This window comes from Mesoplodon densirostris, chromosome 4 (assembly GCF_025265405.1).
Source record: "Mesoplodon densirostris isolate mMesDen1 chromosome 4, mMesDen1 primary haplotype, whole genome shotgun sequence".
NCBI classification, from domain to species: Eukaryota; Metazoa; Chordata; class Mammalia; order Artiodactyla; family Ziphiidae; genus Mesoplodon; species Mesoplodon densirostris.
This window is the reverse complement of record NC_082664.1, coordinates 182,388,072-182,404,427: the sequence shown is the minus strand read 5'-3', so window position 1 is coordinate 182,404,427 and position 16,356 is coordinate 182,388,072. Positions and strand designations below refer to the sequence as shown.

Sequence of the window (16,356 nt, the reverse complement as noted above, 5' to 3'; positions counted from 1 at the left end):
CTGCTTATAACAACGCACAGTCCATTTTAGAGAAAAAAAATACATAAGTTCTCTTCGTTAAGAGAAGTGGAGGACAAAAAGTTGGCACAGTCAGATTGTACCTCGAAATGCATTTAACGTACCCTTATTTAGTGAAAATGACCAACATTTACTTAGTAAAAGAATCCAGTATTTAGGAAAATACTCAATGTTCTATGGATGTTATCCTAATGTGTAAAAATAGTACAAGAGTAATGGTTCAGGATCACAAAATCTCTGATAAATTACTTGACAAATAAAATGGGCCATTGTTAGTACTCTTAAAATGGTCTATTATTTATTCTTTATCCAAGCTTCCTGTACCCACCCCCAATTCCATATTAAAACGAAGCCTAGGCAGCCTCAGTGTGTCATTGCCAGCGGTCGGTCCTGCGCTCTTTCTAGAGGCGGCCGGGGGCCCAGGATCTTTGGGGGGGGGCCCTCTCCCTCAGCATCTTTGCTGCCTCACCTCCTATGGCACCTACGCCTGTTGTCATTTCTCGTCTGCCTCTATCCTTGGCTTCTGCTCATGCCAGTCTGGTCACTCGCTAATGGTTCTTCCATCAGCTTGCGTGGTCCTGGAACTGATGCTAACAGAATGTCACCTCGGCTTGGGCACCAGTATTGTAAGTGCCTATCTGGGGGCCGATGGAACTGGGCTGTCCCCACACTGTCGCAGACCCATGCAGATGTGCGTAGGTTTTCGTAGTGCCAGTCAGTGGACACCTTCTAATAGGCATGTGATTTTTCTGATTTGGAGACCTTTATTTTTTTTAAATGTCCAAATAATTAAAATGATTACTATTTAAAAATTGTTATTATTATATTATTGCTGTGACTAAACCAGCCCACGATGGTTGAGAATGAACGACAGTCGTCGTTTTAACCAGGTGTTTAGCATGAATTGAGGAGGCAGGGAGGCCGTCAGGGAAACTCCCGGAACCCGGAGGCCCTTGGGCTGAGTCCTGGGAGGTGTCTTGAGGTTTGTTGGGGGAGCGCGGAGGAAGTGCCTGTGGCTCTAGGAAAATATCTTCAGGAACCTCCTTTCTTGCTCTAGGCATCCAGGGAGAGAAAGACGAGAGAAAGTAGCCAGAGGAAAAGTTGGGTCTGGGGAGACCTCATCCCTAGAGTCGGTAAGGGGGGGACTCTCGGAGGCCTGGTGAGGGGACGAGACTCTGGTCAATACTGTGAACCCAGGGGCACCTGACACTGTGGTAGTTAGGTGCCCTTGGTCCTCCGTGTCCATGGGTTCTGCATCCCTGGATTCAACCAACTGCAGATCAAAGATATTGGGGGGAAAAAATTCCAGAAAGTTCCAAAAAACGGAACTTGAATTTGCTGAATACCGGCAACTGTTTACTTTTTATTAGGTATTATAAGTCATCTAGAAATGAGTTAAAGTATACGGGAGGACGCACATAGATTATATGCAAATACTATATCACGTTTTTCTGTTTTCTAACTTTAATTTTAAAAATTTTTAATTAAAGTATAGTTGATTTACAATGTATTAATTTCTGCTGTACAGCAAAGTCATTCAGTTATACATATATATACGTACACATTCTTTTTTTAATATTCTTTTCCATGATGGTTTATCACTGGATACTGAATATAGTTCCCTGTGCTGTACAGTAGGACCTTATTGTTTATCCATCCTATAGATACTAGCTTGCATCTGCTCATCCCAACCTCCCAGTCCATGCCTCCCCCAACCCCCTCCCCCTTGGCAACCACCAGTCTGTTCTCTACGTCTGTGAGTCTGTTTCTGTTTCATAGATAAGTTCATTTGTGTCATATTTTAGATTCCCCATGTAAGTGATATCATATGGTATTTGTCTTTCTCTTTCTGACTTCACTCAGTATGATCATCTCTAGGTCCATCCATGTTGCTGCAAATGGCATTATTTCATTCTTTTCTATGGCTGAGTTGTATTCCGTTGTATATACGTACCACATCTATTACTACACCCCTTTCCATAAGGCATTTGAGCATCCATGGATTTTGATATCCAAGGGGGTCAGAACCAACCCCCTTCAGATACGAAGGGCCGACTGTAACGTGCGACTACAACTCACCGAAATGTCCCTTCCCTGTGTACACCTCCACTGCACCTCCTGTCAGACCTGTCTTCTGAAACGTTAAGATAAAAGCCTGTCTTTCTCTGCCGTAATTTCCCTTCCAAATGCAGTGGGTCTAGAGTTAATGACAGAGTCCTGCCAGAGTTTTTGCATAGAGATAATCATCTGAAAGTCCAGTGACAGTTTATTTTTGACCAGGAAGATATGCTTTCGAAGGATGGAGAGAGCCCTGGAGAGACCGGACAAGCCCGCAGGGTCTGACCCTGAGCTGGGCGTCTCTTCCTGCCGCACTGAAACCATAGTGATTCTTCCAGTGCCCCATTCTCCTCTGGAATTTTTTCCGCTTTTATACAGGTTTGACTAGTTTAATTAAACTTCAGCCTGTCACTTAGTTTGGACCCTTGCCTCGCTGTGGGCCTTGCTCTTTTGTTTTTTTCCCCCCAAGTTATCATGAGTGCACTGAAGCCGATATATTGTTTTCTTTTCCTGCCAATGCTATATTCTGAAGTTTTATTATCTAGTGACCAAGGTTTCCCTTTGTCTTTAGACAAAGCAGATTCCAAGAACGAAAGTGTTTCAGGTACGGGACTTTCAGACTCCTTCTTGGTCCATGGGCTCATGATCTCCACGGGAGGTTTTCTTCTTTCTCGCCCTCTGGTAGGAGAGCCCCAAGGGGATCCCTCTGTACATGCGAAATTGAGAACCCCAGCTCTAGAGGGTACCAGGGGCTGCATACCAAGGACAGAGGGGTGCTCTCCAAAGAGAAAGAGAGATGAGTATGTCCTCTCCTGCCCTTGTCTCGGCTTCTCTTGGTTTTCTTGGCCTTTTTTCTTCTTGAAATAAGTTCATTTTCCCTTCCTTTGCAGCCCGTGTGGAAAGAGGGTCTTCTTCCTAAAGCAGGCACTTCCTCCCCAGTTTGGTACCTGGAAGAGGCTCAGGAGAAGGACAGGCTAACATTGGTCTAGCCCAGTTCCCAGGGCTCCAGGGCTTTTTTAATAATAAACAGATTTTGGGGGGAGGAAGGCAAATAAATTTTTTTGGCACAAAAAAACAGTCTCCTTAAACCCAATAGTCGGTCTGTGTTAACCACAAGCGTCTTTGTGGCTTCAAGTCATGAGTTCAGGGCTGTCTGAAGTTCACCGAGCAGTGGTAACAATGTTTCTTTGCTTTGTGGGAACTTCAAATGGTCCACTGCCCTCCACCCTCTCCTCCCCACAGGCTCATTTCCTTGTAAATTGCCTCTGCCTGGGCTTCTGGAGAGGGACCCCATTCTCTCTACAGGAGGTAAAAGAGGCTCTGAGAGCACGCCTCCCATATGCTTCCAAAACCTGGCTACTGACACCAGCTCTGACCTTTAGGATGCTGGCGCGTTGCTGGCTGCTGTCCAGTTCAGGGCCTCTTGTACTTGAGTGAACTCTTTCCTAAGATGATGTTTTCAAAAGGTGATACAAGCCAGTACTTCCTAGACATCAGGAAGAGAGAGGAAGAGGTGCCTCATTAGCCCCTAAAACCAAAGACTTCCCAAAGCCTAACCGCTAACCAACTAACCATTAACTCACTAACAGACCTAGGGCTTCCCTCTCTAGTCTGGGGTCTCAGGCTGGAGCCTTGCTCACGTATGGTGCCTCTCTCCCAGGCTGAGTCATTGCAGTGCCACACAGGCAGCTGGCCTTCTGAGGGTGAGGAATGAGTGTACTTCCAGGGAGGTCATGCTGTATGCAGATAAGTCACAGTTAGGAAGATCGCCCAGGGAAGTGCACCCTGCCCTCTGTCCTACTCTGTTGTACTTCCAGCACGGGTGGTGTTTTCCCTCTTTTCCCCAGTCTTTGAGGGAAGTGAATGCTGAAGAGTTTCTCTGCCTGGAATTAAGGGCACAGACCAGGTTCTAGCCCAGCCCCTCATTCCTGACGCCCTAAACGGGTTACGCTGGTCTCGACTTCTTTACCCAGCCTCTCTCTTTTTCTAAGGACCTGGGCCTTTGTCACTTCCCTCACGTTGTACACATCCAACTCCTCGATGAATTCCAACCTACCCTCCTCTGTCTTTTCGAGTCTTCCTTTGTTACAAGGCTTCTTTCCCAAAGCCCTTTGTTTGGGTCTGATGTAAATTTGTGTCGTAGAAAGAACTCATATTTACTCAAGATAGCTCTGCTTTTAGACCAAATGTCAAATTTCATCACCAGAGAAAAATCAGAGCTTTGGAGAACGATCACATAGAAATGATTTTATTCACTGAGTTTGAGATGAAGGAAAAAATGTATTTGTTTGTTTGTTTTTGCTTTTCTTTTTTTAAAATTCTATTTATTATTTTATTGGAGTATAGTTGATTTACAATGTTGTGTTAGTTTCAGGTGTACAGCAAAGTGATTCAGTTTATATATATAAACTGAATTTATATATATAAATATATATATAATTTATATAAATATATATAACACACACATATATCTATATTCTTTTTCAAATTCTTTTCCCTTATAGGTTATTACAACATATTGAGTGTAGTTCCCTGTGCTATACAGTAGGTCCATGTTGGTTATCTACTTTACATGTACTAGTGTGTATCTTTTAATCCCAAATTCCCAATTTATCCCTCTCCCTCTTTCCCCTTTGGTAACCATAAATTTGTTTTCTATGTCTGTGAGTCTTCTGTTTTGTAAATAAGTCAATTTGTATCATTTTTTAGGATTACACATGTAAGTAAGTTATATCACATGATATTTGTCTTTGTCTGGTTTACTTCACTTAATATGATAATCTCTAGGTCCATCCATGTTGCTGCAAATGGCATTATTTCATTCTTGTTTATGGCTGAGTAGTATTCCATTGTATATATGTACCACATCTTCTTTATCCATTCATCTGTCCATAGACATTTAGGTTACTTCCATGTCCTGGCTCTTGTAAATGGTGCTGCTGTGAACATTGGGGTATCTTTTGGAATTAGAGTTTTCTCTGGATATGTGCCCAGGAGTGGGATCACTGGGTCATATGATAACTCTATAAAAAATGTATTTTTAATTGAGTATTTTTTATAAGAGGTTTAAAAAGATATTCTAACCACTGCCTATAATTTGTAGTCACCGATGTAAGATGATTAATTGAAAGGGAAAAAGCTCTTTAGAAGCCAATGAATCACAGCCATGTATCTTGCCTTGCTCATACATGTGTCTGTCTTATATAGTTTGCTGTTTTCTTTCTCAGATTGCCGAGTAGAAATTTTTCTTTCTCCTTTTGCAGGAAGAGTTGGAGTAGACGGGCTAGAAGACTGGGAGAGCTGAGACAGGGAGGGTTTTGAAGTCCTTCTCTACCAGAAGCCATGATTTAAACATCAGCATTACAGTAAGTAGTTAGAAAAAAAATATAAGTGTTCTGTGGTTGACACATCATTGGTTTTGGCTGCAATTCTGAGACTAGGTTAAAGGACGTTGTGAAGGATGAGTTTGTTTACATCACTCTCAACAAACCAGAGGTCTGAGAAAATTAAAGGTTCCTCAGTGATAAGTTATGGGACCACCAACATCCAGAGGGGAGAGCCATCTGACAAGTTGGAAAAATCTTTCTGTCTCCTTAGTAGCCATGTGTTCCAATGTGTGAAAGAAAAGAAAAGCTTAATATACTGGGGTTTTCTTTTTGAACTGAGCTGTGGTCATGACAGAGCTTTCAGGGGCTCCAAGTTAGAGTTTTTAGAGGAGGGCAGAGCCAGGCACGGGAGGGAACAGAAACACCTTTCTAGGGACCGTGCTCTCTGCCTGGCCACTCTGGGGCAGGGTTTCTCAAAGTGTGTAGTGTGTTCCATGGAGCACACTTCTCTATAGACTGTTAATGCAGTGGAGACAGGGCTATGAAGATGGGTCTGTGCTCCAGTGAGTTTGAGAGACATTGAAGTTAACCTTCCTTCCTGAAGGGTCTCAGAAGTGGATGAGCCTCGTGACTCTCCATGGACGCATGTAGTCGGCAGGGCTCACCAGAGTCGTGTGGAACTCTTCTTATAGGGCATCCAAAGTCCGGTGTTCATTTGTTCATTAAGTATTTATTAACACCTGCCACGCTCGTGTTAGATGCTAAAAGTACAGCGATAAAGAGATTGATGCTTGTGTCTAGATAGAAAATATGGTAAGAAGCAAGTGAGAACAATGATTGATAGGCACGACAGCCAGAGGTTTAAGACAATGGTCTCAGGAGTGATGGGCCCTGAGTTTGAATCCTGAGTCTGCCACTTATAAACTGCATGACTTTGAACAGACACTTAACCTCTCATTCAATTTCAACATCTGTGAAATTGTGTCAAGAGCATCTACCTAGTAAGGTTGTTGTGAGGATTAAAATGATGCATTCATGCTGGCAAATACTAAACCTTATGGAAATGTGAGCAAATCTGTACTTAGAACAACAATGACTGAGTGCGTTGAAGGCTGTGTGAGGGCTGACTCGGGAGGAGATAGTGGTGGATGGGAACTTTGAACAGGGTGGTCCAGCACTGCCCTAAAGTACAGACCTGGAAAGATGAGTGATACTGAGCTGTGGAGATGGTATAGGGAGAGCATACAGAGGGAAACACAATTGCATACGGGTATGTCTCATGCAGAGAAATTTGGAAATTTGTTATGCAAACAAATTTGGAATTTGAGAAATTCTAATACCTCTTTAAGATAAAAAAACAAAAAACACTAGGGACTTCCCTGGTGGTCCAGTGGCTAAGACTCTGCGCTCCCAATGCAGGGGGACTGGGTTCAATCCCAGGTCAGGGAACTAGATCACACATGCCACAACTCAAGATCCTGCATGCTGCAACTAAGACCCAGCACAGCCAAAATAAATAAATAAGTAAATAAACAAATGGAACAACAACAAACTAGTAATCGAAGGAAACGTCTTCAGCCTAAAAAGATTGCCTATGAAAACCCCACAGCTGGGAGGTCTAGCCAGGGCAGTTAGTGAAGAACACGAAAGGCTTCTGGATTGGAAAGAACGAAGTGACACTATCTCTGTTTGCAGGTGACATGATCTTGGGTATGGAAAACCCTAAGGAATCCACTAAACTGTTAGAACTAATAGACACATTCAGAAAGGTTGCAGGTTACAAGATCAATATACAAAAATCAACTGTAATGCTGTACACTTAGAACAAACAATCTGAAATGAAATCAAGAAAATAATTCCTTTTACAATAGCATGAAAAAGAATGAAACACAAGCATACCTCGGAGATATTGCGGGTTTGGTTCCAGACCCCGGCAGTAAAGTGAGTATCACGATAAAGTGAGTCACACAAATATTCTGGGTTCCCGGTGCATATAAAAGTTATGTTTACACTGTCTGTAGTCTGTTAATTATGCAGTGGCATTAGGTCTAAAGGAACAATGTACATGCTTAATTAAAAAATGCTTTACTGCTAAAAAGTACCATCATCTGAGCCTTCAGCAAGTCATAATCTTTTTTCAATAGTAACATTAAAGATCACTGATCACAGATCACAATAACAAATGGAACAATGAAAAAGTGTGAAATATTGTGAGAATTACCAAAATGTGACACAGAGACACAAAGTGAGCAAATGCTGTTGGAAAAATGGCGACAATAGACTTGCTCAATGCAGGGTTGCCAGCAAACCTTCAGTTCATATGAAAGGCAATATCTGCAAAGTGTAATACAGTGAAGCACAATAAAACAAGGTGTGCCTGTACTTAGGAATAAATGTAGTTAAAGAAGTATAAAGCATGCTCTTAAAACTGCAAAATGTTGAACAAAATTAAAGAACATGCCAAATAAATGGAAATACATCCCATGTTCATGAATCAGAAGACGTTATCGTTAAAATGGCAGTACTCCCTAAGTTGATCTGTAGATTCAGTGCAGAGTCTCTCTCAAAATCTCAGATGGATTCCTTGTAGAAATCGACAGACTGGCCCTAAAATTCATATAGAAATTTAAGGGACCCAGAATACCCAGAACAATCTTAAAAAAGAGCAGACTTGGAAGACTCACCCTTCCTGATTTCAAAACTTAATACAGTAATTAAGACAGTGGTTCTGGCATAAGGATAGACATATAGATTTTTGGAATAGAACTGATAGACCAGAAATAAACTCCTACATTTATGGTAATTGATTTTTGACAAATGTGCCCAGACAATTCACTGGCAAATAGTCTCTTCAACAAATGTTCTAGGACAACTGGATATCAACACACAAAAGAATGTCAACACACCTTGCACTATATACAAAAATTAACTCAGGATGGATCAAAGGCTTAAATATAAGAGCTAAAACGGTAACACTCTTAGAAGACAATGTGGGTGTTCATCTTCATGACCTTGGGTTATGCGGTGATTTTTCAAGGTATAACACCAAAAGTACAAGTGCAACAGAAAAGTAAATTGGACTTCAACAAAAATTTAAAAATTTTGTGTATTAAAAGACACTAATAAGAGAGTGAAAAGACAACCTACAGAATGAGAAAAAATATTTGCAGGGGCTTTCCTGGTGGCGCAGTGGTTGAGAGTCCGCCTGCCGATGCAGGGGACACGGGTTCGTGCCCCGGTCTGGGAAGATCCCACATGCCGCAGAGCGGCTGGGCCCGTGAGCCATGGCCGCTGAGCCTGCGCGTCTGGAGTCTGTGCTCCGCAACTGGAGAGGCCACAGCAGTGAGAGGCCCGCAAAAAAAAAAAAAAAAAAAAAAAAAATTGCAAATCATGTATTCTAGACTTGTATCTAGAATATATAAAACCTCTGACAGGGCTTCCCTGGTGGCGCAGTGGTTGGGAGTCCGCCTGCCGATGAAGGGGACACGGGTTCGTGCCCCGATCCCGGAGGATCCCACATGCCGCGGAGCGGCTGGGCCCGCGAGCCATGGCCGCGGAGCCTGTGTGTCCGGAGCCTGTGCTCCGCAACGGGAGAGGCCACAGCAGTGAGAGGCCCGCGTACAGCAAAAAAAAAAAAAAAAAAAAACCTCTGACAACTCAATAATAAAAAGATAACCTTGGGCTTCCCTGGTGGCACAGTGGTTAAGAATCTGCCTGCCAGTGCAGGGGACACGGGTTCAAGCCCCAGTCCAGGAAGATCCCACATGCTGCAGAGCAACTAAGCCCGTGCGCCACAACTACTGAGCCTGTGCCCTAGAGCCCGCAAGCCACAACTACTGAGCCCGCGTGCCACAACTCCTGAGCCTGCTCACCTAGAGCCTGTAGTCCTCAACAAGAGAAGCCACTGCAATAAGAAGCCCACACACTGCAACAAGAGTAGCCCCCTCTTGCTACAACTAGAGAAAGCCTGTGCGCGGCAATGAAGACCCAATGCAGCCAAAAATTAAATAAATAAATAAATTTATTTAAAAAACTAACCTAATTCAAAAATAGGTAAAGATCTGAAATAGGCAAAGAAGATATGTAAATGGTCAATAAGCACATTAGAAGATTTTCAACATCACCAGCCATCATGGAAATGCAAATCAAACCCACAGTGAGATACCACTTCATAACCCTCTATGAAAGATGGACAGTAACAAGTGTTGGTGAGGATATGGAGAAATTCGAATTCTCATACACAGCTGGTAGGAATGCAGACTCTTTCCCAAGCAGCTGCTTTGGAAAACAGTCGGGCAGTTCCTAACATACTTAAACATAGAGTTTACCTTATGACCTGGCATATCCACTCCTAGGTGTACACCCAAGAGAAATGAAAACATTTTTCTATATAAAAACTTTTCATAGCACTTTTATTTTTTTTAATTTTATTGAAGTCTAGTTGATTAACAATGTTGTGTTACTTTCTGCTGTAAAGAAAAATGATTCGGTTACACATATATATATTCTTTTTCATATTCTTTTCCATGATGGTTTGTCACAGAATATTGAATATAGTTCCCTGTGCTGTACAGTAGGACCTTGTTGTTTATCCATTCTATATATAATAGTTTTCATCTCCTAGTGGTATTATTCACAATTGCCAAAGAATAGAAACCACCCAAATGTCTATTAACTGATGAACAAATAAAACATTGTATATTCATACGATAGGATGTTATTTGATTATAAAGAAGAATAGAATACTGATACATCCTACAGCATAGATGAATATTGGAAATATGCTAACTGAAAGAAGCCAGACACAAATGACCGTGTATTGTATGAGTCCATTTATATGAAATTTCCAGAACAGGCGAATCTACAGAGATGTAAAGTAGACTAATGTTTGCCTAGGACTGGATTGTTTAAGGGGAAATTGAGACTGACTGCTGATGGGTGTGTGGTTTCCTTTGGGGGTGATGAAAATGTCTAAAACTGATTCGATAATGGTCGTACAGCTCCATGGACATACTACAAGCCATTGACATGTACACTTTAAATTGGTGAGTTGCATGGCGTATGAATTATATATCAATGAAGCTGTTGTATATTATAAGAGAAAGGGATGTGTCTTGGAGGTACAGCTGTCGGCACTTGGTGATGGATGAGATTCGGAGAGTGAGGACAAGGGGGGCAGGAAGCATGACTCCCAAATTCTGGCAACTTCTGAGGAGAGGAAAGACTGGGGGAGGAGGGATTTCTTTGTTTTGTCTTTCTTTTCTTTTGTTTGTTTGTTTTTTAATGAGGAGGGCCAGCTTTGAGAATCGAGACTTCTGTCGTGGACATATTAAGTTTGAGGTCCCTGTTGAATATCCAGAGAGAGGTGTTCAGTAGACAGTTGAATGTGAGGCTGGAACTCCAGGGAGTGGTTCTGAAAGGAGATAGAATGTAGGTAATAGATAAATCCACGGAGAGGATAGCAGAGAGAGGAGAGAGAGAGATTGTTAATGAGGCTCGGGACGGGGTGGGGTGGAGGAGAGGTAGCCAGGCAGGAGGGTGGAGAGTGCGGGGTCCCCGAGCTCGGGTGGCCTGGACGAGGGTAGCTCAGTAGTGGGAAACCCAGACCAGAGTGGACTGAGGAGGGGTATGCGTAAGAGCAGTACAGGCAGCGAGGGAAGTGTTTCTAGTGAGGCCAGTGTTCAAAGCAGCATTATTTACGATTGCCAAGACATGGAAACAACCTAAGTGTCCATCGACAGATGAATGGATAAAGAAGATGTGGTATATATGTACAATGGAATATTACTCAGCCATGAAAAAGAATGAAGTAATGCCATTTGCAGCAACATGGATGGACCTAGAGATGATCATACTAAGTGAAGTGAGTAATACAGAGAAAGGCAAATATCATATGATATCGTTTATATGTGGAATCTTTAAAAATGATATGAAGGAACTTAGTTACAAAACAGAAACAGACTCACAGACATAGAAAACAAACTTATGGACTTCCCTGATGGCACAGTGGTTAAGAATCCGCCTGCCAATGCAGGGGACATGGGTTCGAGCCCTGGTCCGAGAAGATCCCACATGCCATGGAGCAGCTAAGCCCGTGCGCCACAACTACTGAGCCCACGCGCCTAGAGCACGCAAGCCACAACTACTGAAGTCCGCATGCCTAGAGCCCATGCTCCACAACTAGAGAAGCCACCACAATGAGAAGCCCGCGCAACTCAGTGAAGAATAGCCCCCACTCGACGCAGCTAGAGAAAGCCTGTGTGCAGCAATGAAGACCCAAAGTGGCCATAAATAAATAAATTAATTAATTAAAACAAACGTATGATTACCAAAAGGGAAAGGTGGGGGGGAAGGGATAAATCAGGAGTTTGGGATTAATGTATACACATGACTATATATAAAATAGATTACCAACAAGGACCTACTGTATAGTACAGGAAACTATATTCAATATCTTGTAACAACCTATAATGGAAAAGAATCTGAAAAAGAATACAAATATATATATATAAAACACTGAATCACTTTGCTGTACACCAGAAACTAACACAACATTGTAAATTAACTATACTTCAATAAAAAGTTTTTGAAATTAAAGATAAATAAATAAAATCTTCATTTGAAACCAGATTAAAGAGAAAAGACATTCCACAGGCTTTTAGATGCGGTGCAGGTCTCTCTAAAGTGAAGTCCTGGCTGTACCTACATCATTGCCTTGCATCTCTTCAGACATCAGTGGATCCCAGCATTGGGGTCCCCGAGACTACAGCGGGTCCTTGAAGCGAGGTGGAGGGAACAGGGGTGACTTTCTCAAAAGGCACACATACAAATGCTCGAGGTGGAGTTCATTTCATAAGCCTCAAAGGTGCGATGACTGTGGGTCTTACCATTTGCATCAGTGCATTCTTTCCCCCATGCTTCTTTATTCATTTAGATTGTGTGAAAACAGCTCTTCAAGACACATGGTCCTTCAAGTAACAACCTTCTGTTGAGAACTTGGACTGCTCCTTAGGCTATAAAGTGCATTGGATGTTTTGGGTAAACATCATGAGACCGTGATTAAAGACGGCACATTTTGGATGAGCCCAAGTGGTGTTTGTTTTCTCTTTTACAAGGGGTGTGTGTGTGTGTGCGCACACACGTGTGTGCGTGCCTACACGCTTCAGTGAGTCAGATTTTTAAAGTTGTATCTGACTGTTCTCAGCTCACATTTCTGCCTTTTCTTATATGGAATGTAAGTGGGCTATTGTAAAACCTTATTTTTAAAGCGCAGTGTGTTCTAACTGGCTTGGCATGATGTTAGAAAACATCCTGGTTTTTCAAGCCCTGCTTATAGCCTTCTTGTAAAGATTTTTTTTTCTTGTATGTGTGGTTTGAAAAATTATTTTTATGTGGTTATTGTTGTTTGGCTGTGTTTCCTTGTACATGTAGAGAGCATGTGTTTGGGGATTTTGAGGGAAGAATTTTTCTGTATTACTTTCATGAAAACATTCTTATTCTGAAAGAAGCATCTTTGTTCTAGAGCAGAGATCCACAAGGTTTTTAATTTATTATTATGAGAAAATGCTATTAGAAGTGTGTCCTACTTGATGAAATTACCGACTTCAAAAAAACCCTGACTTCAGAGTCTGCTTTTTTCAGCTGTCCTCTGCCCTAGGTTTAGAGATTGTTACTCACTTCTGGCAACTTCCAATCATGGGAGAATTAGAGTCTGGTTATCTGGGAGGAGTCCTTTGAACATTAACCTATCATTTTGCCTATAAGGCCGTGCTAAAGGGCACTTTTGATATCTTGATCTTAAAAGAGCGAGAGAAGGTGGTCGAAAGGGAAAGGCATCGTGTGCTCTGCTCACGTCGGCCCCTGGAGAGAAGCCTCTCGTCTCTCATCATGATCCGGTCGCAAGGTTAGTTTACAGTATCTGCTAATCGTTTTCAGAGAATCAGGCTGTATTTAGCAGGTGCTACTGACAGCATTTCAGATCCTCCCATGGTGGAAAACTGATTCAGTTTTCTCTGCTCAAGGGTGAGTCTGTGCATATTACTTTGTTTCTCAAAATCATTTTGTTTGCCTTGGGCTGCAGCCAGGCCTCTCATGTGGGTGCTGTGTGCTGTGTCACAAACCTCAGGCCTCAGAGCCTGAACTTTGCTTTGTCTGTCAGGTCGAGGGGAGTGTGTATCAAGCAGGCGGACGGCCTTTGGGAGACTCCAGGGGGCAAAAAACGAGTGATGTTCATGAACCTGTATTAGACAGAGCCTTTGGGCAGATTTCTTTGAGATGTGGGAATCTAGGTGACAGGAAGAGAGAAGAGAAGCGGACGGGTAAGAGACTTCTGGGCGTTCTGAAATAGCTCCATCGGCTGCACTTAGAAGCCTGGATAGCATTTCATGGGCTGGTGGGAGCCTCATGCTCTTTGGTTGGTGCATGTGTGTGGGGGTCTGTGCTTTTGGATGTTGATAATGTACTTAGGGTGTTTCAACTAACAATGCCACTAGTTTCACCATTTAAGTAAAAACTAGGGTTGTTGTTTTTTTTTTTTAAACTGCTATCCTACTACCAAAAACCTAGTACTGTCTGGCTCTCTAACTAGGAAAAACAAGCCCTTAAAAATCCTCAAGGAATCTTTCTTTGTGATCTTTTATTCAATCCAATTGAAGATGGAGGTCTTATTTAAAATAAAATTTACCATCGAACAGGAAACAGTAACCGTGGAAGAATATAAATACACCTTTGGACTTCTCTGTTCCTTACCTGCTCGCAAACAGACACAAACACACACACATACACAGACACACACACACACACACACACACACCGTACTTATACTTCGATAAAAAATAGGTAGCAAATGTCTTGAAGGGCAAACAGAAGGTACAGCACAATCAAGTAAGAGGTTGAATCGACTTTGGAACAAGTCTTGACTTTTCATTTCACTTTCGTTTGGATACTTTTACTAACTCTCTGTGCTGGGTTTAAGGCTTTTCAAACATTCTTTGGCCCTGAGAGGGAGTTGTATAACCATAAAACTGGAGAATCCTGGCCCTAGCATAAATGTTCCTTTAAAAACCCCAAGGACAGAAAATTGAACACAGCTGTGCAAGAGAAAAAGTGGAGGGAAAAAAGCGCCAAGCCCAGTGATGGTTCAGGGCTGTGGGCGCCCTGACCAAGTTTCCCAGTGCGCCTGGGGCTATGGTTTCTTGATGGGGTCTGGGGAGCTTCAGTGTTCTTTCTGCAAGTTTCAGGAGAAAGTCAAGAGCTTCCTTCAGAGCGGTAGGTTTCTGTGATGTGGTGAAGAGGGCACCCTGGCTGGCGGTGGTGTCTTTTCCTAAGCACAGTCTTCTGTTTTCCCTGGAGAGGATTGGAGTTTCTGGTCACTTTCTGAGACGCTGTTATTCCGCAAACCTCCCAGGTCCTACTGAAAAGTAAACCTCAGAGCTTAAGCGTGTGACACCAGAGTCAGAAGAGAGACAAGATTTTTGAGCCCCAGATTCTCTCACTCCTCTGGCCACACAGTCAGAGTTTTCCAAAGAATCAGGAGCTTTGCAGCATGGTCCTGAGAACATGGCCCTTTGTTTCTTGGTGCTCCCCTGGGATGAGAGCCGTGATGTTGCCTGTCTGATGTTTGCCGGCTGGGTCCCACTGTCTGGTTGGTAGCCCACAGGGAGCCATCGCCGTGGACCCCAGCCTCTGTGCAACCTGGGATTAATCACTTAGCTCTTTGTCAGACCGTGTAATGATGATTCATACTTCTTCCTCTACAAGATTAGATTACTGTAATTTCCATATCCTGGACTGCCCACTAGGGATTTGAATTAATACTTGTCGGTATAGAAAGCAGGATCATGTTTCTGGGGAGAAAGACCTGAGCTTGCCCACTTGGCCATCATCAGAAAACATTTAGGGAGGGCCCTGTCAGGAGCCTGACTCTGGAAACCGATCCTGCCTGCAGTCCAGGTTCATCCCGCAGTTCGCCTCCCTCCCTGCGCTGGTCCAGGTGCCGTGGATTTGCATAAGTGATGCTAAAAGTTCAGAATGCACGGGAGCTCGGCACTGAAATTAGTCCTTGTCTAATGAGGAAAATCTTCCCCAAAGAGGTATGTGGAAAGAAGGTAAACTAATTCAGGCTTGTGGGACGGTCTTCCCAAAGCCAGCGGGGATCATGATCCCAGACTGGGGGCTGCGGAGAGAGTAATGGGGGGGGGGATAAAGAAAAAAATTTTTTACTTTTAAAAAAACTCTGGGTGCTCTCCCTGTACAATAGGTATGATTCATTCCTTTCCTCCAAGGAACATTTATTGAACATTTACTATCTTAGGCACTGTTCTGGGCACTGGAAATGAACAACCGTCTGCAAAACAGACAAAAATCTCTGTCCTCTTGGCATTCACGTTCTCAGGGCGCTGGGGTGGGAATGGAGGCTGAATAAAGCCGAGCCAAGGACTTAGGAGAACCTGGAAGGACTCCTAAGTAAGGGTCTTCCTTTGAGGACGTCTTTGCGGCTACGTTTCCTCTCTTCAGTCTGATGCAGGGCACGCTCTCCGTCCCACTGATGAGGTTACCAGATGTTTGCAGTAGATCCTCGGAAGGGAATTCCCCGTACATGCTACTAAGGCGTCCACGCTGGGAGAGCAAGGCCGGCAGATGACTTCGGGGTCTGTGACGGCGTCGTCCGCTCTAGGCCGAGTCTCTGTTTGGGGGAGCTGAGGGGCGACGCTGTGTGTGTACTTCCCGCCCTGCCGTCCCATTAGTACTTCTCATTCCGGAAGGCCTGGCGTTCACACACGTTCTCTCTCCTTGGACCCCTTTCCATCATCGTGTTGCACTCTTCTTTTCTTTCTCTTAATTGTCTCCGTTTTTCTTCGGTGACTGTGACACAGTGCTTTGCCTCAGAATCAGAGAACCTCAGGTTTTTAGAACCCCATGGGACCATGCGAGTCCACCTCGAGCAGGAATTTTT

At 43.3% G+C, this 16,356-nt stretch overlaps 1 protein-coding gene across 10 annotated transcripts in view; it reads left to right on the top strand.

Moving 5' to 3' along the window:
- The window catches only part of SVIL (supervillin), a 243,371-nt gene that overhangs the window by 59,468 nt on the left and 167,547 nt on the right, over nt 1–16,356 (top strand). For all 10 annotated transcript variants that reach the window (XM_060097838.1, XM_060097837.1, XM_060097833.1 and 7 more), the window contains exon 3: nt 5,340–5,441. The gene's annotated coding sequence lies outside the window, so the exon portion shown is untranslated. The remainder of the gene's footprint in view (nt 1–5,339; nt 5,442–16,356) is intronic.